The sequence below is a fragment of the Schistocerca piceifrons genome, chromosome 3, assembly GCF_021461385.2.
Source record: "Schistocerca piceifrons isolate TAMUIC-IGC-003096 chromosome 3, iqSchPice1.1, whole genome shotgun sequence".
NCBI classification, from domain to species: Eukaryota; Metazoa; Arthropoda; class Insecta; order Orthoptera; family Acrididae; genus Schistocerca; species Schistocerca piceifrons.
In genome coordinates, this window is record NC_060140.1 from 885,958,774 (window position 1) to 885,981,687 (window position 22,914).

Here is a 22,914-nt window from a genome sequence, read left to right on the forward strand (position 1 = left end):
GGTATAAAAGGCGGATTAAACTGGCTTCGAAAAAAAAACAGGTATAAGCGAAAACGGTGTCAGCCCTCGGTAGCTGAGTGGTCAGCATGACAGAATGTCAATCCTAAGGGCCAGGGTTCCATTCCCGACTGGGTCGGACATGTTCTCCGTTCAGCGGCTGAATATTGTGTTGTCCAAATCATTATCATTTCATCCTCAGCGACGCGCAAGTCGCCGAAGTGGCGTCAAAACGAAAGACCTGCACCGAGTGAAAGGTCCACCCGACGGGAGGCCCCAGTCACACGACATTTATTCTACCGAAGACGATTGTTTCGGCGATAATCACCATCGTTAGTACACGGTTCGTTGAAATCCCTATCTAACCGGAAGTATAGAGGGTTGCTATAAATGAATATCCGTTGGAGTAAGAGGAGGCAAATCGAATGTATTTCCCCAGATGGTGATTCACCCGGCCGAAAATCAGGCATTGCCGTTGAACATTGTCCGATGTTGCAAATGACCGTGGTCGACCACCTCCTTTCCTTCAAGCACTGGTGCCTGTGTTTTGGAACGCTCCCGATGCACGTAAAAACAATGCCGTGTGCATTTCCAAACTCACGGGCTACACTTGTCGCACTTCGTCTTTCTTCCAGTTTCCCCATGATTTTTCCCCGTTGTAAGCCATCTAAATATTGTCCCCAGGCCCCGTAGTAAAGAACACCACCACAGTGCACTGTAACTGCTCACTGATTGACACAGCTCAGTATCCACAAACATAAGCAGTAGAAGTTTAGAAACGTACATACTCTGAGAACACCAACTCATGCTCACAAAGGTAGAGGAAACCAGTAATTCTTCAAATACGGTGAGGACACATATCGCAGTCATACATAACACGACGAACCGGATCTCAGCCCTCGGTGAGCAACTCCAGTTACTACGCGGAGCAGCGGACAAACAGAGCACGAGAGATCACTCTTGCACTTAAATCATCTGTCTCCCTCATAACCCCTGCTGCTACCACTCCTATCTAAAATCTGTTTCTATCATAATATCTTATTATAGCAGTACTTGTCATCTACGAATATAAACTGTATGTGTATGCATTTTTCCAAGTGTACCTTAGTAATTGTTTATTTCACTTTCCGTACTAGATGTAGTTTAACATGCCTACTAAGACATATGAAAGCAAAATAAGTAGAATGCCTGATTACATGTAAGAAGAGCCTGATGTCTCTAATCCTGCCAGGATAAATAAATAAACAAATCAGCTCGGCGTGCAGTGACGATGTCTCTCGCAAGGCGCTGAAGAAGCCGTCACTAGGATACGACGAACAGAGAGGTTTAATGAGAGGTAGGAATCGATTCTAACGCACGCACAGCTCACATGTTCACTCCATTACCTTGTTCCAAACTGAATGCTTTCATAGAGTGATTTCGCAGCATCGTCTGTTTTTTCGTCTTCATTTCGTTAAATGAAGAACCTTCTACTCATTCCACCGCTTTTGTAAGCAAAAGGCCCCATTTACGGTATCGTTTAGTGTAACACTATCTGTTTACCTCCTTCATCAGAAATGGTTAAAATGGTTCAAAGCCGGCCGGAGTGGAAGAGCGGTTCTAGGCGCTACAGTCTGAAGCCACGAGACCGCTACGGTCACAGGTTAGAATCCTGTCTCAGGCATGGATGAGCGTGATGTCCTTAGGTTGGTTAGGTTTAAGTAGTTCTAAGTTCTAGGGGACTGATGACCTCAGAACTTAAGTCCCATAGTGCTCAGAGCCATTTGAACCATTTGAAATGGGTCAAAGCTCTATTGGGCTTACCATCTGAGGTCACCAGTCCCCTAGACTTAGAACTACTTAAACCTAAGTAACCTAAGAACATCACGCACATCCATGCCCGAGGCAGTATTTGAACCTGCAACCATAGCAGTCACGCGGTTCCGGACTGAAGCGCCTAGAACAGCTCGTCCACAGCGGACGGCTCACATGATAAGAACCAAATGGAAGACGTTTGGGGCTCTCTTGGGAGACAGCTACGCTCCTACAATTACCCAAACTGTAAGTTATGGGAATTAGGTGACCAGTGCATTGACATCGGGTGCAACATAGCTGCCGGCCGGAGTGGCCGAGCGGTTCTAGGCGCTACAGTCTGGAACCGCACGACCACTACGGTCGCAGGTTCGAATCCTGCTTCGGGCATGGATGTGTGTGATGTACTTAGGTTAGTTATGTTTAAGTACTTCTAAGTTCTAGGGAACTGATGACCTCAGAACTTAAGTCCGATAGTGCTCAGAGCCATTTGAACCATTTGAAATGGGTCAAAGCTCTATGGGGCTTACCATCTGAGGTCAACAGTCCCCTAGACTTAGAACTACTTAAACCTAAGTAACCTAAGGACATCACACACATCCATGTCCGAGGTAGGATTCGTACCTGCGACCGTAGCAGCAGCGGACTGAAGCGCCTAGAGCCGCTCGGCCACAGCGGCCGGCCCTGCTTCATCACTTGATCTTCTGGGTATAATACTGCGTCAAGTTTTTTCCCTCTTTCGAAATTCAACTGTGTTAGAGAAAAACGATACGAAGTTATCAGACCAAAGAAGGTGATTGAGACATATTCTATTTATACAATTCCTTCTTCAATTCATCAACTTGAGTTATGTATTACGTCTGGTACATCAACACCATATAACAGAATCCCCATAGGTCTAAACTACAGATATGCACTTCAGCACTAACAAACTGCAACAAATGTTCCACTGACCATCTTACCTGTACATTCTGGCTTCAGTATGTCTATGTCCGCACATTACGGGAAGCTGAAACAAGAGAGAGAGGGGCGGATGTATATGTGTATACAAGAGAATCATAAATCATTGCTCCGAAAATATTTCTCTCTTTCATCCGTCCTCTGTGTTACCACGGATGACCTGTTACTCATCTCATTTGTACTAAGATCGCAGTACACGTGAGGTGTGTATTTGCTTCCACCGCCCTGAGTGGAATGCATAAGTTCTAATAAATGTTGACCTACCTGCAGTCTTCTACAGTCGTTGTCCCCTGGGCAGAAAACAGCACGTAGGCCGTGAACCCGAAACTTGAGGCTATAAGAAACACTTAGGGAGAACTGTTATTTTAGCAATGATTAAATTTCCAATTAGTTTGTTTATACGGAGTGCCACTTGCTTTTTATTTGTAGAACACGAGACTCTGCGCAATTACATTCTAACTTAGAGTCACAAATAATTTCTATTGTTGATCAGATAAATGAATTTTGTATTTCTGCAATTACAGTCACACTGCTTTCAACTAGATGTCCATATAATCGCAAATTGCTAATAAAGTCTTAACATGACACCGACCGCAGCAGACATGTCTGTTCTCCGAGTCTTCCGAACAAGCTCTCACGTTTACAAACTAGACACTGCAAATTAAGCCTTAACTAATACCACGGCCGACGACGTTTCTGTCCTCCGACACTACCGAACAAGCTCTATGTTTGTAAATGATAGTGGCTGGCTCTCAGCACTATGGGACTTAACATCTGAGGTCATCAGTCCCCTAGAACTTAGAACTACTTAAACATAACTAACCTAAGGACATCACACACATCCATGCCCGAAGCAGGATTCGAACCTGCAACCGTAGCGGTCGCCCGGTTCCAGACTGAAGCGCCTAGAACCGCTCGGCCACACCGGCCGGCTGTAAATGATAAATTACTAACGAAATCTTAACCGACACTGACCACGGGAGACAAATCGTCTGTCCTCCGACACTGCCGAACCAGCTCTGATCTTACAGCCGAACCACTTCGCCCGCCATCCAAATTAGGTGCGATCCGATGATGACACAAGTGATTCGTCTGCCTTTTGGTTTAGCACTTGTTTTTATTATTCTGCTGCGTATTAATATTTGCGAAATAATGGAATAACAGCACGCCAATTAGAGGGGCTTTAATTTAAAATTCACGTAAATACCGTGTTTAGTTTCTCTAAAATTAATAAAAGGACACTACCATTTGGGTGCGCAACTTCCGAACGCGGCAGCCAATCGCGGAAAAGGACCTGAATTTGGGTGGTCTTCCTCACGAAACTGGTATCGAACAAACTATCTGTCATCGGAACCTCACACCACATCTCGTCACTTCTGCCTTATCAACTGCTCTAAAAAGAGCATCTTTCATCTGAATATGATGGCTGCAAATGCCAAAAATATTACAACATGTTCAAACAACCATGGCGTGTTCCGAATGTATTGACCCTCTTACACAATGCGTCACTGATTTCATCGAGTCTATCAATAGGGATAGAATACACCGAATCTTTCACGTTTCCCCACATCAAAAAAATCCATAAGACCCAACTGGGGAGACCTACGAGGTCCTAGTATCGGTAAACCACGACAGCCACGACCGCCGCATTAACTGTCAACCATTTGTGCTACGTATTCCTGTACAACGACATGACAGTCTTCTGGTGCACAATAAGGAACAGCATGCAAATAGTAGTTTAGCTTGTACATGACTGTGTTTCTGCATTAATCGTATGGGGAAACCACTGTTTTCCGGACGTATGTTTATTAGGATAATTTGCTTATTTCACTGTCTCCCCCTTGCCGCCTTCGTTTGTATCTATAATACGCAAACACTGTATATAATGCTATGTCAATCTGTTTCGGTGTTTCTTGAAATTTATGTCTGCTAGAGAGTGACAGGGTGGTTCAGAGAGATTCCACTTACACATGTTGCTTCTTCGTATTCCCAACTTACCCAACTCTAAATTTACTCTAGGACGACAGAGTATAGTTCTGGTGGTTTGGGTCGTCTAAAAAAATGTTTCCAGGCTACGTAACAGTTCTTCTAGGGAGTGTGACCTTGACTGGAGGCTGCTTGCTGTACGTGTGACGCCCTCGTAGCGACAGCGCGGGACGTTCGCCAGGCTGTGGTCGCGCTGGCTGGTGCCACGTTCCGCTGGGCAGCCTTCCGCCACGCCCATCCCCGGTGCACTCTGCGCTCGCGTAACCACCACCAGTATAAAGGCGGGGCCGCCAGCCCCCGGCATCAGTCGACGGCAGCAAACCGAAGGCGACACCATGAAGACTCTCGTGAGTGCACTTGCGTTTGATGCCGAACACTGTAGAAGCGGTCTCGTCGCATTTGACACAATCTTGTTACCTTCCATGGTTGTCAACTTGTTTGTAATTACCACATATGTTATTATATAGCTACATCCACCGTGTGCTCCACAAACCACAGTACCATGTATGGCAGAGTGTACATTTCGACCGAAAATCGTTTCCGCCCCCCGCATAATCCCCCGTTCAAGTCCACGGTTGCTCTAAATTTTTACGCGTCTACATCTGCATCCACACTCTACAAATCACTGTGATGCGCATGGCAGAGGGCACTCCCCAGTGTATGGCGTGAAATAAAATGATCGCGTGGCATTATAAGTGGGGTGGCCCCATCCGGGGAAGTTCGACTGCCGGGTGCAAGTCTCAAGTCAGGTGACGCCACATTGAGCGACTTGCGCGTCGGTGATGATAAGATGATGAAGTCCTCATCATGCCACACTCAGTCCACATGAGGAGAAAATCTCCACCGCGGCTGGGAATCGAACCAGTGCTCTCTGGAAGGTAGGCAAGCACGTCGTCACTCTGCTGAGCAGGCGGTCAGTGTATGCTGTATTAGGTTTTCATGCCGTTCCGTTCACTGATGAAGTATGGGAAGAAAGACGACTTAACATCCCTCGGTTCACGTATAGATTAGACTAATCTTCACTACGCGGGAATGATTCATATGAGGCATTAGTACTGTCCTCAATTCTTCATGCGCTCTTGAAACTTCCCAAGTATGCCTTTGGGCATGAGCGTTACTCAGTTCATCGTTTCCAGAATTTCCGTGGATACCAAGGATCAAGCAAACCAGTGACCGTTTCTGCTGTCCTTCTCAATACAGTAAGCCATATATGGTATGGGTCCCATACATTTCAGCAATATTCTATGATGTGTCTCTCTATCAGTGAAGTGCGGTATGTGGTGTGGGGATTTCAATGTGTACCAGGAACGCAGACATTGACTGCAGGTGAACAAAAAACTAATTATGCAACCTTATATTTTGTTGTGGTAGTTAAAACGTTATGACACGCTTCATATAGTAAACAGTAATGATCCTGTCACTGTTCTTTGGGGCCTCGCCTGCCGGTGTGGCCGTGCGGTTCTAAGCGCTTCAGTTTGGAACCGCGTGGCCGCTACGGTCGCAGGTTCGAATCCTGCCTCGGGCATGGATGTGTGTGATGTCCTTAGGTTGGTTAGGTTTAAGTAGTTCTAAGTTCTAGGGGACTGATGACCTCAGAAGTTAAGTCCCATAGTGCTCAGAACCATTTGAACCATTTGGGGCCTCGTGACGTTATTATCTATAGTGGCCCTGACTCTCATTTTGCTATTTGGTTCCTACGAAGTCTTCGAACAAATGTTAAACCATGCTGACATTTCGCAAACGTGTATTATTGTTACTGCGGAACGGCGCGAAAGTTTATCGAAGACTTTCGAGCAGCGTAGAAACATCATAACAAATTGGAAGGTGGGTTTCACACTTCCGGTGCATCCAAGTTAATTCCTACATAGGATACGTTTGGTCTCCAAGAAACTATCAAACACGAGCGCAAAATATGCACAGCAAAGGTACGGCTTGCTCAGATCAGTGAGATAGGGTGATAGTCTTACAGAGCCCTTCTTCAACCGTTCCTAACGACTCAAGGAGGACCTGTGTCCCTCTGATAGCCCCCGAATATTCCCCGTGGTTCCAGCACCTATAATGAAACAGTTGCTATAAGAGATACTAGTTATTTTACGTATTCGACATGTGTCTAACCAAGAATATAGGGTAAAGCCACTGAAGTTGCGAAGTTAAATTTTGTTCCACTTGTTGACAATTCTCAAGAAAAAGGAAAAACTATAAATAGTAATATTCATTTTTATTTCTTCACTGTGTCTCTGTGGTAGCTAACATATTAGCCTTGAGTTAATTCTTGCAGTTGTTCTAGCTTGTGAAACGTGAAGCTTTTCGAAATGTACGTAAGGTAGCGTGTTCCTGTTCTGTGACTCCAAGCAGAACATTTTTGTATTTCCTTGTCCACTACATAGTGTTCTGCTACTAAAGATACTACAGATACTGTAGAGTTACCACCGAGAAGCTATGCCAACCATTCGTCTTAAGCACGTCTAACTCGTCAAAAATTCTTTGTGTCGGTGTAATAACACACAGCCATTTATTTCGATTTGTGCTACTGAGAGAGGAAAGGATCTTCGATTGTCAGGGCAGAATATTTAACGCGACCATAAAGAGCCGTAGTTTTGGGCCCTCTCTGTACTGCAGTCCTAATCCTAAAAAGGGATTTATAATTGTAATGACAGGAATTAGACAGAAGGATATCGAAATATCATGGCTGTGTTTTCCGTCGATGGACTGAGAATGTGTTAGGTAATACGATGCAGTGATTGTGACGTTAGCTTCGTCTTTCCCTCAGTGGACGTTGACGTAACAAGTCTGCAAAGGAATTCAGCACTCACTCTTGAAACTACATACGTTAATTACGCATTCCCGGCATGAGTAACTCAGGTCTTCATATTGGAAAAAAAATAAAGTTTCAGATTCTGTAAACATTTCATTAACTATGCCAGTTTAACCAAGATCGAATCAACATAGGCAGTAAATCTTTGTGTACCCTTCAGATTCTTTGAAGAATTTTATTCAGGATCCCGAGCCTCACTCATCATGTAAGCGCGTCTAGTTCTTTTACCGCTGTACTAACTCGTTATGTTTTACTTAAGTATAACAGCGCTGACTGACAAAGAGAAGTTTACCTATAAAGTTAGCCTGTCACCGTAGCAACAAGGCTGTACATAACGCTGAAAACATGTTCAGTTGCAAACTGATTTACAGTAATATAATGCGCAATTTCACTCCCAGTCTCCGTGATGCCGATGATACTTCTATGTTTTGACTAGATATCTAAGGTCTGGATGATTATATGTAATAGCATCGATGGCGTATCAGGTAGTCGACATACATTTCATCGTCAGAAGTATGTAGGTCTTAAGTTACAATGAACGCTACACTCCATTTGGTTTGTAATGTAAAAATATCCAACAGATTTCAGAAATGCTCTTATTATTACTAACGTTATCGCATGCACTGAGATTGAGACATCCATGATGATCAGTTTCTTTCATCAAGACTAAACTCAGAATAGGCCTAACGTAACAAGAAGGTTATCAATGATGGTTTCAGTAAATGTTAATCATTAAATCATATATATCCGTACAATAGTATCAAAGGGGAATTATTAAGAAATATATCTGTGGTTTGCACTAAGCTGATTTAAGACAACTATGGCTCCATTATTTTATTTATGCCAAAAGAAGATAAATTGGCTCACTTGGCACGCAGGTTTTCATTAGAAGCTTTAATGAAAAATAATGGTTTAAAACCCATATACGTTAACGCCTGTGAAATACTTCAGGGAAATGAGTTTCGGTAGGGAATAGGGTACACTGTCAATGAGCCGAGATGTTATTCTTGTCATAGATCTGGCTGTGGTACGAAGTCTCCCATTTCTTACTGCCACAGGTGTTCCTGCTGTCTCCCATTTCTTACTGCCACAGGTGTTCCTGCTGATGTGCGCAGTCCACTCTCTGACCAGAGGTGTTCTCTTTGCCACAGGTGTTCCTGTTTGTGGTGCTGGCTGTGGTGTGCGTGGCTCTGGCTGTGCCGGGCCCTCTGCCCCTACCACGTCCTGGCCCAGTGCCGATCCCTGCTGCGCCCAGGGAGACCCTGCGTGGCAGCGAGCAGGTCTACTACGGATACGTCCCATACGTCGTCGGCTGAGCACAATGACAATGGAAAACGGCTACCTAATCGGCATCACCGTGGACTTGATACACACACCTTTTGGCTGAAGTTTACTATTTCCCTATTACATCCGAAATTGCCTTTAATTCTCAATAAATTTTACACTTCCTATTAAGAAGCCTCTTTTATTTTTATTTTATTTGTTAGTATCTTGTAGTTGACCGACTTAACGGTGCTCCTTTACCTGGTGTGGTTAACTGTACATTGTTTTACGTAAGTATTCAGTTTAAAAATTTGCGAACATGCTGTAATGAAGGTGATCCACTCTATGCCATCTGCAGCCACACAATGTATCTTCCATCTAAAACACAAATGCAAAGATACATTGATTTAAGATTTTCGTTATTACTGAGGACCTATGCGAATTCGTACTATGACCAGCTATCGGACAAGAAAGTGATAACGAGAATTTTTCACTGTCACATTTAGTACTGTACTCTCCGAAACAGCAAAATAGCGGTTAATATAAAAAAAACCAGAACTATCTCCCTATTAAACACCTTATCTAAAGGGTGACTACAGGACAGGTTTGCAGTTACCCGTGACATCGTTACATCTAAACCAACAATCAGATAACGGAATCGTAAACGAAAATACGATATAAGTAATACAGGTCATTAGTATAATCTGCTTCGATTCAGTGTTTCCTCATAGTAACATATCAAAATGTTGAATAAATAGTAACAACGACTGGTCCTTAAGAAAGTAATATTGTTGACTGCAAATGGGAATAATGATGCAGGCAGACTGACGATGAGGAAAAATGATATAAACGGTAACAGAACAGAACAGCTGAGAATAGGAAGATGTACAAAATATTGGCTATAGAACCTGTAGAACTGTGTCGGAAAATTGATCAAAAAAGCGGAGAATGATGTCTATGGCTAGAGTGGAACCTGCTTACCAAATGACGATGAATTTGAATAAAAATTTACGAAATATGATGCAAGAATAGAAATGGTAAGTAAGAGATAACGGCTGGACTACTATGATAAACTTTAAACAACAGCAGACAATGTAAGTTAAAATCTGGGCCAAAATGATAAGCATGAAGGAGAGGAAGAGATCACTGCAGGTAGAACAGAAGTAAAGAAATTAGAAGAAATTGGAGATAAAAAATAGAAAAACACTGGCGATGAATTAACGCGTAAGACATTAATTATGCCTCTTCCAAACTGAAATTCAGATTTCTCAACTATGTTAACGGAAGCTGTACAAACTAGAAGACTCCAGAGGACAGGAAATTAGCAACAATAATAACTATTTACAAGACCGGTTTCAGAAGTATTTACGAAAGCTATAGAACATCACTCTGCTAAACACAGGGTACAAAATATATCGTAAGACAACACAGAATCTAGCAGTAATTGTTGAAAATATCCTATTAGAAAAGCAAAGGGGCTTTAAGAAAGATAAGTAGAACACAAACATTGTGATTACTATTAGACAATTCACTTACAATCACAGAATTTAATACAGAGACACATTTAGTGAAAATAGCAATGAAAAGTTAGATTTCAGTTTGCTAATGGCATATTCGTTTTAAATTAAAATATGAAGCCGTAATGACTGTTTGGTAATGAAATAACTAAAACTGCAGCACAGTTAGTTTTCCCTTTAGTAACTAAGATGAATGATACTATTGTTACACATTAACTAACTCTCCAAGATCATTTGCTTTTTTTTATTTTGACAGTACCTTCCTTTCAACACTTTCAGAGGATACCTCGAAAATTCAGACAAAAATATTTGTAGAGGACTAAAAACAGTTCACTGTCTTATAACCTACAACACATTGTCACAAATATGATCGTAGACGCTGTTTTTCTATTAACCTGTGCGATTCTGTGCCGCCCAGACAGCTGTGCGTGTTGCAAGTCGCTTCTAGGGTTCAGGGAGGCATCCAGCCCGTGTCGAACCAACCGAGTGGATTAACCACGAGTGCCGGTTTTCTAGCTAGGGTGGAAGTGGTTTTCCGGTGGTGAGTATCAATGATACCCGCGTTCTACCTCAGTTACACGTTTCTCAAACACTTTCACATGGAATAACACTAGATTTGATGGGGCACACAAATTCCGCCTCTCGGGCCGGGGGTGGGAAGGAGTGGCAATAGGAAGTTGCATGTAGCATTTATCGCCTCTGGATTTTGATCTGCACTACGTCGCAAATATTTTAGCTGTTCCTTGGACTCTATGTCCACATAGAAATCTCAAAAATCGCTTTGCTTCACGTCAAATCTATTAGAGACATTGAAAACTTTACAATCTTTTTAGTACAAAGAGATTTTCTCTCTCATTACTCTTTCTCTACTAATACCAGGGCGAAGAGCAAAATAAATAGAAAGAGAAACAAATACGCAAGCGCAATGCATTGTAGATCAAAGTATGACCTGACAATGTCTCCCTACGGTAATGAGTTACCGAATGTATGTCTTTCCATCAATGTATCACACATAAAAAATTAAATTTAATTTGTAGATCAAATGATTTGAACATCCTTTCAAACTAATTACTTACTTCATTAGTGCCCCTCCCTAGCGTTTCAAAATGGGTTTGATTGCTCCAAAGTACTTTATATAAAAACAAATGATTTTACATTCAGAATTTTTAAAATTTTCCGCTAACTTAGCGTTGCAAGTTATTTCCTTATACGCTCTTCCACTTTACAAAACCGCTTTTCTCAGTACATATGTTGCATATGCTGTCTAATGACATTTTTAATCATCACGAAATGCTCTGTGCAATATAGATTGTAACTACGACAATTAGCTCTGAAGCTACTTTCTATATAATTTCTATAATCAACCAAGGGATAAATTTCTATGAGGCAGTGAGTAGAATGTCGGAAGCTAGACGTGATAGGGAAACTAGAAAATCTGAAAATGGAAATGAAAAGCCTCAATCTAGATATAGTAGAGGTCATTGAATTGAAATGGGAAGAAGACAAGGATTTCTGGTCAGATGAATAAAGGATAATATCAACAGCAGCAACAAATGGTATAACGGAAGTAGGATTCATCGTTGCGAATCGGAAGATAGGGCAAAGAATGTGTTAATGCGAACCGTTCAGTGATAGGGTTGTTCTCATCATACGTGCTGACGTCGCAAGCAGAGGATGAAGAGATAGAGAAAGTATATGAGGATACTGATAGGGTAATACAGTAGGTAAAGAGAGACGAAAACCTAATAGTCCTGGAGGACTGGAATGCAGTTGTGAGAGAAGGAGTAGAAGTAAAGGTTACAGGAGATAATGGGCTTGGGACAAGGCATGAGAGAGGAGAAAGACTAATTGAGTTCTGTAATAAATTTCAGCTGGTAATAGTGAATACTCTGTTCAAGAATCACGAGAGGAGGACGTATGCTTGGAAAACACTGGGTGATACGGGAACATCTCAGTTAAATTACATCATGATCAGACAGAAATTCCGAAATCAGGTACTGAATTATAAAGTGTACCCAGGAGCAGATATAGACAAAGATCACAATGTAGTAGTGATGAAGAGTAGGCTTAAGTTTAAGAGATTAATCAGAAAATCAATACGCAAAGAAGTGGAATACGGAAGTACTAAGCAGTGACGAGATTCACTTGAAGTTCTATAATGTTATAGATACAGCAATAAGGAATAGCCTAGTAGGCAACACAGTTGAAGAGCAATGGACATCTCGAAAAAGGGCCGTCACAGAGGTTGGAAGGAAAAACACAGTTACAAAGGAAGTAACTGCGAAGAAAAGATGGGTAACAGAAGAAATGCCTCGGTTGATCGATGAAAGAAGGAAGTAAAAAATTGTACAGGGAGACTCAGGAGTAGAGATATACCAGTCACTTTGGAATGAAATAAACAGGAGGGGAAGGAACCAAAGACGAAATGGATGTATGAAAAACGTCACTGAGTAATGAAATAAATAGGAGATGATAGGAAGCTAAGAAGAAATGTATGAAAAATGTGAAGAAATCGAAAAAGAAATGATTGTCGGAAGGACAACCTTCGTTGACGTTAAAAGGAAAGGTGGTAACATTAAGAGGGCAACGGGAATTTTGCTGTCAAAGTAGAGAAGAGCAAATATGTGAAAACAATACACTAAAAGCCTCTATGAAGGGGGAAATTTGTCTGACGGAAAAGAAGAAAAAAAACATGAATCGATTTAGAAGAGGTAGGGGATCTAGTATTAGAACCAGACTTTAAGGGAGCTTTGGAGGACTGAAGATCAAATAAGGTAGAAGGGATAGATTACATTCCATCAGAATTTCTAAAATCATTTGCAACAAAAGGACTATTCACGCTGGTGTGTAGAATGTAGGAGTCTGGCGACATACCATCTGACTTCCGGAAAAATATTATCCACACAATTCCGAAGACTGCAAGAGCTGAAAATGTGAGAAATATCGCACAGTCGGCTTAACAGCTCATGCATCCAATTCGCTGACAAGAATAATATACAGAAGAATAGAAACTGAAACTGGATATGTGCTACATGAAGATCAGTTTGGCTTTAGAAAAGATCAATGCACAATACAGGCAATTCTGACGTTGCAAGACTAAAAAAAAAAGAAAATGCTTTCACATGATTTATCGACTTGGAAAAAGCATGCGACAATGTAAAATGGTGGAAGATGTTCGAAATTATGAGGGAAAATAGTGGTAAGCTATAAGCAGAGATAGGTAATATACAATACGTATAAGAGTGAGTAATAAGACTGGACGACCAAGAACGAAGTGTTCCTATTAGAAAGAGTGTAAGACAGGGATGTAGTTCAATCTGTTCAATCTGTACATCGAGGAATCAATGATGGAAGTAAAAGAAAGATTCAGGTGTGCAATTAAAATGCAAGGTGAAAAGATATCAATGATACGATTCGCTGATGACATTGCTATCCTGAGTGAAATTGAAGAAGAATTACATACACTGCTGGCCATTAAAATTGCTACACCAAGAAGAAATGCAGATGATAAACGGGTAGTCATTGCACAAATATATTATACTAGAACTGACATGCAGTCGTGCATTATCCTGGTGAAATGTAGGGTATCTCAGGGATCGAATGAAGGGTTGAGCCACGGGTCGTAACACATCTGAAATGTAACGTCCACTGTTCAAAGTGCCGTCAGTGCGAACAAGAGGTGACCGAGACGTGTAACCAATGGCAACCCATACCATCATGCCGGGTGATACGGCGATACGCCAGTGTGTCGATGACGAATACATGCTTCCAATGTGCGTTCACCGCGATGTCGCCAAACACGGATGCGACCATCATGATACTGTAAACAGAACCTGGATTCTTCCGAAAAAATTACGTTTTTCCATTCGTGCACCCAGGTTCGTCGTTGAGTACACCATCGCAGGTGCTCCTGTCTGTGATGCTGCGTCAAGGGTAGCCGCAGCCATGGCCTCCGACCTGATAGTCCCTGCTGCTGCAAACGTCGTCGAACTGTTCGTGCAGATGGTTGTTGTCTTGCAAACGTCCCCACCTGTTGACTCAGGGATTGAGATGTGGCTGCACTATCCGTTACAGCCATGCGGATAAGAGGCCGTTGGGATCAAGCACGGCGTTCCGTATTACCCTCCTGAATTCACCGATTACATATTCTGCTAACAGTCATTGGACCTCGACCAACGCGAGCAGCAATGTCGCGATATGATAACTGGCAATCGCGATAAGCTCCAATCCGATTTTTATCAAAGTCGGAAAAGTGATGGTACGCATTTCTCCTCCTTACACGATGCATCACAACAACGTTTCACCAGGCAACGCCGGTCAACAGCTGTTTGTATATGAGAAATCAGTTGGAAACTTTCCTCATGTGAGCACGTTGTAGGCGTCGCGGCCGGTGCCAACCTTGTGTAAATGCTCTGAAAAGCTAATCATTTCCATATCACAGCATCTTCTTATTGTCGGTTAAATTTCGTGTCCGTTTCACGTCATCTTCGTGGTGAAGCAACTTTAATGGCCAGTAGTGTAATATGCTGAAAGGAATGAAGAGTCTAATGAGTACAGGATATGTATAGAGATTATATCGAAGGAAGACGAAAGTAATGGGAAGTAGCAGAAATGAGAACAGCGAGAATCTTAACATCGGGATTGAAGCTCACTAAGTAGATGAAGTTAAGGAAGTCTGCTATCAAGGCACCAAAATAACCCATGACGGACAGAGCAAGGATGGTATCAAAAGCAGACTAGCACTGGCAAAGAGTGCATTCCTGGTCGAGGGAAGGCTACTAGTATCAAGCATAGGTCTTTAAGTTGAGGAAGAAATTTCTGAGAATGTACGTTTCGAGCACGGCATTGTATGGTAGTGAAACATGGACTCTGGGAAAAACGGAACAGAAGAGAACCGAAGCATTTGAGATGTGGTGCTACAGGCGAATGTTGAAAACTAGGTGAACTGATAAGGTAAGGAATGAGGGGGTTCTGCGGAAAACATTGACAAGGAGAAGGTACAGGATGATAGGACATCTGTTAAGACATTATGGAATGGCTTCCATGATACTAGAGGGAGTTGTAGAGGGCAAGAAATGTAGAGGAAGACAGCTACTGGAATACATCCAGCAAATAATTGTGGATGTAGGATGCAAGTGCTACTCGGAGATGAAGGGATTGGCACAGGGCAGGAAATCGTGGCGGGCCGCATCAAACTAATCAGAAACTCATGGCCCCATAAAAGTCACTTGTAGACTTTCTTGCATTCGCACACACACACGCACACACAAACACACACAGACACACACATACACACACACACTCACACATACTATCTGACAGCTGTAGTCGAAGTAGGGCTCCCAAGATAATAGAGACAGTTCCATATCCACATCCACTCCTTAAAATCCTTGAGACCTATACCTACCTCATTTAGTTTCTACATTTATAATTAACCATTTATCCTTCTCACTTTCTATCTTATATTGAATATTCATATAATTCTTCAAACCTTTCTTCTCTTCTGTACCATTCTTAAATATAATTTCTGTCTCTGTCCTGTGACTGATCGTCTCTCGTTCCCCCACATTCATCTTCAAATAAATTTAAAATATCTTTTACTCTCATCATCGTTGCCTTCTGGTCCCTCCACTTCTTCCAGTGGGCAGTGCTATCAACAAGATAAATAATTGCCCCTGTCTTTCATTTACTTAACTTCATATTGTATCTACTCTCAAAAAACGTCATATATTATTACATTCTAGTCCTTTCAAAATTACTTAAACTTTATTACACAATACTGCACAGTTATTTATAACGTATTACTTAATTTTCATGTAATTTAGTTTGGCATTAAAACGAATACAAAGTTGATGCTTTGTTGTCTTGTTTAATGTGTCCATTTCATCATCCTCATCATCATCATAAGATGATTCAGTTATCAGGTGATATGGCCTCTCTGAGTCAGCATGCAGCATATGTTCTTCCATTTCTGGGGATCTTCGGCTTCCCATTGCATTTTAATCTAGCTGACTTCGGTGAGTCCTTATCCCATGTGTCTGGTATACTTCCCTTCGGTCTTCTTTAGTAAACTGGGCTTCAATCTATGATTATTACTTTTTTTACCACCTCCCATCCTACGTATTTATTCTTTCTGCTATCTCAATGAACTATTATTGAACATCTGATACCTACTGCTTTCTTCCTGTCTTTCTTTGTGCATTCCTACATTGATCTTACAATGCCTATTTGACCTACCGTAAATTTTCAGATAATGCGGTGATTTATTGTCCTCCCTTAGTAACCAAAAATTTATTACAAGTAGTATACATTGATTAAAAACTGTTTTCTTCACCTGAGTTGACATTTTAGGTTTGAAAAATGAACGGTACTGAAGCTTGTGGCACAATTTAATACATCGAAATGTTTCTGGTTGTAGGCTTCCTTTCACATATGCAAACAGTCCTAGATAGAGGTACCCTGTGACCCTTTGAATTTGTATCCCTCCAACACATATATTTCCCTCTGGCGTCAAATCATTCATAGTGATCTTGCTTTGGCAAAGTTCATTTTAGACCTGCTTCAGAGAAAACTATCGCAAGTTTGCTAGCTAACATTTGAAGTTTTACTATCCTATTTGGAAACAAAATTATATCATCAGAAACTCTCAAGTTTCTTAATATCTTTCCCAGAATTTTGTTTGCATTGCTTTTCCCATTCAGTTTAGATGTTGCTTTTTTCTAGGGCTGCTGAAAATACTTTTGGAGACACAGGGTCACCTGGTTGCGGCCTAATTCATCCACAGTCAACAAGAATATTTTTTTATTCTCCCCCCCCCCCCCGACCCTAAAATTCTCTCTAACGTATCTTGTTCCAATTCCTCTCCTTGCTGCATTATATGCTGCTACTGATCAGCTCCTTTACACTGTAGAATCAGTTGCTGTTCTGTAATACATTACTCCGCTTCTTGCTTAAATAGCCAGTCTAAAGGTAATAAAATGTCTACCCTTACATTTTCTAACATAAACATCGATTATATAGAATTTGTATCACTGGTGCTGAAGTTAATAAATGGTTCTTTCGTAACTGTATTACTCTTCCTTTCATTCACTCCTTGTACGTGTAATTAAGCTACAGTATGCCAAATCTCATTCTGTTCTCCAATGCCGTTCCAAAATTGCTCTTCAGCTAGCCTAGAAGTACTACTGTGTCCCATATTATACTAACTTCGACTATAACCTCGACTATACTGGTAGACTGCAGGGTTAGCCCTTCTACTTAAACATCTTCTGTCAATTTATCTTGTGTTTGTTCATGCTGTGACCGTAATTCAAATAACATGTTGTACCTCTGCCTGCATTCCCTTTGCTCATTCTGGATTTCATCGCTTACCTGTTTACACATTTTATCCACTAGCTTTCTTTCATCTGATAGTATCACATACCTTTGTATTCTCGCTTCCGCGACATCAGCTTAATGAAACTGTTGTCCCTTGTTCACCTTCTCCAAACCCATGGTTTGTCCTGATCCTGGTTCACATTATAATACAACCTTCACATATTTTCCCTCATACATTATATCTATAAGCTGAATGATAAAAATATATTAATTTTTCTTTTCAGGTAGTGTTCCCAACAAAGTTTGTAGATCCAAGCCTGATAAAAGTTACATTCGATGCTGAAACTCATACCCTTTATGGGAAATCGCACTCTAATCATTCCAGCCATCTTTCTGTTTCGGTTCCTCACTACCCCATGTAAATGGATTTCCTTAACTTACCAATACGTTACCCCCTCCTGTTTTTTACTCCAGCCCCCAAGTTCTGCCTCTCAAAATCAGAAACTCTGTCAGTTTATAAATTTTACAGTCTTCTGATTTATTTGGCGCTCAACAACACGTCGAGATTAACTTCACACTTGCCCTCTTTTTCTTATGACAATGCATTCCTCAATAATTCCCTCCTCTGAGGTCGCAGGAATGTCGACTGTTACGCTGTTCCTTTCCTTTCGCAGGGTACTGCACGATTTACTTGATGATCGACAATAATTTGATCATGAATCACTGTGCTGATTACAGTTATAGTCCCTTCTTGATTACATACCACTCATGGGATTTGCCAAGGACGCTACCTCACACTTAACTCTTCTCAATTTTTTTCTGTTTTGGCTGCTTGGCAAGCATACCTATCAACTCTAAATTTATTATTATAATTTGGAGAAGGAACATGAGTGGCAACAGTTTACCTTAGGTATACCACTTCTCTATCATCTGTTGTCTACTTCTCCACAATACAGTAATTTGTCTTCCACTTACTCCCATAAGCTTTCTCAGAATAATTTAAGCAACCAAGCTGACCGAGAATTCCGAAAACCTGCGAACTTCTCCAAAGTTCCACCTATTAGTTTTCCTTTAGCTCCTATGGTAGCTTGCTAAACACAACCTCAATCAAATATGACTCATCAATTCTTTGATCTATGTATTTCCTTTGATTTATATCCCATTCTATAAAATTACTATATCCACCCCACGGTACATTACAAACTCAGGAACTAATAGCTACAGCCTTAAGGGTTTGTGGGTCGCTGATAACTAAAATTTTATTTGGAGCTCCTTCTCATTGTTCGTATGACTGAAATCTCTCCACCCTTAATAATACCCATTGTAACACACAAAGTTTTAAGTGGTTAGCCACAACCGATTTTCCTTCCATACGACCATGAAGAAGGTAAAGTAGCTTCAATGGCTTCATAAACCAAACAGCTTGAGTTTTGTCTTGACGATCCAAGGTAAGAAGTTTCTGCGTGGTACCCAGGGCCAGCTTAACTCCCTAGCAACCAAGGCGCCCCTTGAGACTCCAAGCTTGAAGATTCTATTCAAGATATATCACTATTACTAGTGCTGGCTTGGGGCCCAAATAGAGGGATGCCCCAGGGACTTACAAGTGAAAGATGTAGCTTCTGGTACTGAAAAGGAAGAAAGTCGAATGCTACATAGCTAGGAGACCTAGTGCTCGCCACGCACTGGTTGGTGCTTTATATGGTTTCAATTCTGTGATGTTTCGAATGCCAAACAATTTCCCAGATCTTAGGTAAACTAACCAGAATGCATTGGGGTGAGGGATGCATTGAATCTTGAAATGACCTATGTATATGTCAAAGAATTTCTTTAATTCACTGGAGATTGCTTTTGCATTTCTCGTGGGTTTTTAGAAGTACAAGGTCATCTACTTTAAAATTGGTGGGTTTTAACCTTTTGTTGTGCCTGTTTTTCCTTATTTTGTCTTGTTCTTCCATGACTTTCTTAAAAATTTCTTCCGTCTCTTGTGAACTCATAGCCTTGCATGCTGGGAATTCTATTAGTTTATTTATTAAATTTGGTGGTTTCTTGTGGTACAAAATCTCATAAGGACAAAATCCAGTGGATGAGTGTTGTAAGCTATTAAGTATATCCTCAAACGTTTCTACATATTCTATCCAACTGACACGATTCTTGTTCCAATAGGTTCTAAATAACTTCCATATTTCGCGCATGTAGCGTTCCGTGGGGTTAGAAGACGGATGGAATGCTGACATTAACACACGATAAACGCTCTCATCCTCAATAAATGTTTTCCACAACCTGTATGTGAACTGGGCTCTATTATCAGAAAGTATGCTTTCCGGTTTCCCTACTTTGACAAAATAATCTCTCCTGATTTTTAAGATGATGTTGTTGCTTGTGGCTTCTTTTAAAGGGTAAAGTTTAACAAATTTTGAAAACAAATCTACCATTACAAAAATATAACAAAATCCACCTTTGGCTTTAGGCAATGAACCATAAATCTACAGCTACAAGTTGTAATTGTTCCTTTGGCAAAATATCTTGCATGGGTCCCCTTCAATTTTGATTATTAATCTTAACTCTCCAGCACCGATCACAGGAAGATAGTTGTTCTCTTACGCTTCTAGTATATTATAAAAATATAAATTTTCCTGGATCTTTTGTACACACTTTTGTGCCCTAGAATGTCCACAATTTTCATGTACATATTTAATTAAAAACTCAATATATTGCTCTGGCCAGCACAGCCTCCACACATCACTGTCCACACTGCACCTCCTAAATAGAATGCCCTTATGCACTTTGTAATATTGATCTACTTTTTCATATCCTTTCTTTCCTAAATAGCTTTTGACTAATTTCCAATTTGAATTGTGATTTTGGTATCTGCGAATGTCGTTACAAATTTTCCTAATCTCATTCTCATCTTTTACCCCTTTTAAATGCATTATTCTGAATTCTTTCTCATATTCACTATTGTTGTTCTCATCTTTACCCCCTCACTGGTAATCTAGACAAAGTATTGGCAATTAAGTTACTTTCCCCTTTAATATGTCTTATGGAATAATCAAGGAGTACCCATCTAGTTGTCCTACCATGGTGCAAGGAACACTCTTGTATGTATATTAAGGCCTTGTGGTCAGTATATACTATTACTTTGTGTCCCAACAGGTAATTTTTAAATTTTGTGAATGCCCAGTGTATTGCTAATAACTCCTTCTCAGTAACAGTGTATGACTTCTCATGCTTTTCCGATGTTCTGCTGGCAAATGGTATGGACCTGTGCTCTGTTACTTCATCCACAGACTTTTCCTGAAAAATATGAGACCCAAGTCCATAGTCACTGCTGTCAGTCATAATACAAAAGGATGCTGAAAAATCAGATCGGTACAAGATCTTACTGTTACATAGTTGTTCCTTTATAATGTCTCTTGGCAGTCTTTATCCCAAACCCAGATAGTTTTCTTTTTCAATAATTTGTTCAAACTAGATGCATTTAAACTTAAACTTGTGTACTCAGAAATTTCCGGTAGTATCCACAGATCCTGAAAAATTACTGTAATTGCTTTTTGGTTTTTGGTACTGAAAATTTTGCTATGGCTTCTAACTTATCTTTGTCTGGTAATATCCCTTTTTCTGAAATTGTATGACCCATAAATATTAATTCCTTAACCCCAAATTTACACTTTTCTAATTTTAATGACGTGCCCCCTCCTCTCTCAATCTATGACATACCTCATGCAGTACACTAATGCGTTCTTCCCAACTTTTCCCCGTTACAAGAATATCATCTACATATACAATCAATTTATTCAAAAGTTCTTTTCCTAGTGCAAAGTCTAATGCTCAAATGAACTCAGCCACAGATACATTCAGCACAATAGGAACAACAAAATAACAATAATGTCTCCCCCATACAAGAATGCAGTATATTTTCTGGAATTGACTTCTAACGGAATTTTATGGAAACCTGCTGTTAAATCTAGGCTGAACATATTTTTAATGTGTTCAAAATTGTTTAGTAATTTGTCTATGTTTTGTGGATGGTCTGTGTCTCTCTCTCTCTCTAGGTATTTGTTTAAATGTCTGGAGTCTAAAACAAGCCTAACACTTCCGTCACGTTTTGATACTACTACCAAAGGGTTATTATACTCGCTGTTGCAGCTTTCTATCACTTCCCAATCTTCCATCTTTTGCAAACTCTTTTTCTATAGCGCTCCTTTTGGAGATTGGTGCACCATAACACTTAACAAAAAATGGTTTATGTGGTTTTAAACTTAGTCTACAGTCATAGTTTCTTACTCAGCCTGGTCTGTCACTCAACACATCTTTATGCTGCCATAGTAAATCACTTAAGAGTTCAGGCTGATCACTACTTAAATTTCCTGCTTCCTTGATTTTATTCTTTAGTAATTCAGCATAATCCTCAGTACTACAGTCTTCTTCATACCTCTCCCCATTTGACCATAACTTTTCATTAGCACAAATTGCTTTTCTAACCTGAAAATTTGGATCAGTACGATTTTGAATAATTAATTTTGTTTCCTGTGTTACTTGTGTTTCAGGGTTAGTAATTCTTACTTTTCTATTACACTAATCAAACTCTACATTAACATCAGGTAACCAGTCCATGCCAAAAAAAATATTTTCAGTTAAATCAGGTACCACAAAACATCCTTGAATGTACTTTACATCACCAACTGAGAAAAATATTAGTGAGTGCTTATTCACAACTTTACTATGTCTACCAGTAGCTCCCTTGATTTTTGTTCCAGTTATTGGATATTCTTCAAAATCACAATTATTTTTCAGTTGGTCCCAAAATTTCTCTGAGATGGCAGAAATAGGGCCACCTGTATCCAAAAGGCAAACTCCCTCACAATTAGCAATTTTGATTTGAATATATGAACAGCCTAAAACTTTTTTCTGTTATCTTCTTCCTCCTTTAATAAATCATCCACAATTTCTTTAAACCCCATGTCATTAACATTACCTTAATTCATAAATTTAGCTTTACATTCCAAAATTTTATTCAGAGTCATATCAGATGCCTGCTTAATACGTTTAGTTTCACACACAGATTGTATACCATTTAAATCACATTGTTCGCTATTTTGCACACTGCAAGACTGTTGATAAGTTTCCATATTATAATTTGAATGCAACTCTTCGCAAATGATTTTAATTACTCTCTTTACCTTGTCACAATCACTTTATTCCTTATATGCATCCCATAACATCTTTAACTCTACATCTAAATCATTATAGTCACTCATTTCACCCTCA

At 40.4% G+C, this 22,914-nt stretch overlaps 1 long non-coding RNA gene across 1 annotated transcript; it reads left to right on the forward strand.

Annotated features, from left to right (window-relative positions):
• Positions 1 to 4,994: 4,994 nt before the first annotated feature.
• Positions 4,995 to 9,004, forward strand: LOC124789533. The gene is made up of 2 exons (XR_007016130.1): positions 4,995 to 5,081; positions 8,701 to 9,004. It is a non-coding gene; the product is annotated as an uncharacterized LOC124789533 (long non-coding RNA).
• Positions 9,005 to 22,914: the final 13,910 nt, after the last annotated feature.